The sequence below is a fragment of the Octodon degus genome, unplaced genomic scaffold (genome assembly GCF_000260255.1).
Source record: "Octodon degus isolate 3935 unplaced genomic scaffold, OctDeg1.0 scaffold00059, whole genome shotgun sequence".
In the NCBI taxonomy this organism is placed as follows: Eukaryota; Metazoa; Chordata; class Mammalia; order Rodentia; family Octodontidae; genus Octodon; species Octodon degus.
This window is the reverse complement of record NW_004524635.1, coordinates 308,985-311,016: the sequence shown is the minus strand read 5'-3', so window position 1 is coordinate 311,016 and position 2,032 is coordinate 308,985.

Genomic DNA, 2,032 nt, shown 5'->3' with positions numbered 1-2,032 from the left:
ATGGAAGGAAAATGTGGGTGCACATTCAGGAAAAATTCACATTTTACGGGTGAGAAGTTTTAAAAACTACTTTTCCATCCATTTTTGTTAATTGTACATTTGATGGGATTCACTGTCATATTTCCCTACACGACATGTGTGACTTTGGTGTGCCACTAAAATCATCCACATTTTTAATTAAGGCTCTTGTTCAAGTGACTTTTTCTAATAACATTCTGCTTGGATTTAGGTTAACTATTCAGTGCATACCTACAATTATCTTTCTTCCAAAAATGCCTTTATTTTCTCTCTCACACACACTTAAGAATCTCATGAGATGCACAGTTTCAACAATTCACTCTGAAAAGAATTGAAGGAATGTCTCCACTTTCATGGGGTGGAACCTTTGTCTAAATATTGTCTTCTTTCTCTCACATAAGAAAGCCAAAGTACAAAAGGAGCAAAAAGTGAGGAGAGCAAGGATTGATTTTATAATAAGACCATGCTGGCAATAAATAATACACATTATTTTTAATGCATTTGGTACAGGGTTTCACTACACAGCTCAGATGTAGTGATCCACCTGTTTTCAGCATCCCCACTGCTAGGATTACAGGCATGTGCCACAATGCCCAGACTCATTGGCCAGCTCTGCATGACCAAGGGCTGGGCAAAATAGACCATTCTTGAAATAGCATTAATCCTTTTATGAACACTGAATACTATTTACCTCATCTTTTCTTATTAGGCACCACCTCACAAAACCCTACACCAGGGCTTGAGTTTCAATGTAGAACTTTCTAGAATACATCTAATCAAAACAATGGCTATTGTTTTACTGTTATTACTAGTGTTTACGCTTTAGTAATGTGACATTTGTTTTAAGTTATTTTCAAATAATGTAAGCAGGTCGTAAGATGTTAACCACACACCTAGATACTTCATCTTTTTCCATAGACTGGGTAAGTATATTTCTTGCACGTGCATTGTGGTCATGAGGTGTGGTTAGGCCAATCATTCAAAATTAAGGAAATTCCTGGATCCTTCCTTGATAACACACTGCAGTAATTGAATTCATGCCACAGCCCTGGGGATACTTCTAAATCTTTCTATCACTGAGAATGCTACATCTGTGTTACAATTTTATGTCTGATAACCCAAGAAGAACAGCAGGTTCTGAAGAGTGAATATAATGTGTACACTCATATTGTAGGCCCCACAGACAAAGTATTAGTTAAGTGGGTTCTTAAATTCTTAAATTGCCCTAAATCTACCACTCCCTCCCTCTTTCCAGCAAGTATCGCAGATTCCTTTTAATTCCTTACATACTTCCTCCATTTAAGCCCTGAAAGCTTTCCTTAATCCTACTTACATAATTTCTTCCCTGAATCATCCCTTCCTATGCGGATTCCCCTAGAGCAGTGGTGGCAAGCCTATGGCATGTGTGCCGCAGCAGGCTGCCTGTTATCATTGAAACCTTGCCAAAAGTCTCACCGTCATTGCCCTGGTACTTTGCCCTTCAAGCACAGCATTCATATATCCCTGTATCTTCATCTTCTTGTGTGCCACTGTGCCGCAAATAAAGTTGCTCAGATGCTATACTCTCTCTTTTTTTTTTAATTTATTTATTTATTTGTGTGTGTGTGTGTGTGTGTGTGTGGCCAGCTCAGCCCACCAGGGGGCAGGGCTGAGCTGGCATGTGGTGCTGGGGGATTGAACTGTGGTCCTTGTGCTTTGCTAAGCTTGTTCTAAGTAGGTAATTTAGACCACTGAGCCATCTCTCCAGCCCCCTATACTCTCTCCATATACGTTTTTTCCATATTTCATTGTCTTTGATAGTAGTAATCATCTTGTATAATGTCTTCCTTCAGTTTGTATAACCTGTTGCCTCCTCAAATGAAAGTGAACCTCCTAACATATTTCTCCATCATGATAAATAAACTTTACCAAGTTTTTTTGTGTCATACAGGAGCTCTCTGGGTTCTATCTTTGTTGGTTAACTCACCCATCCCTTGCGCTGATGCCAGACTTCCTCCCTCTTTCCAGCAAGTAT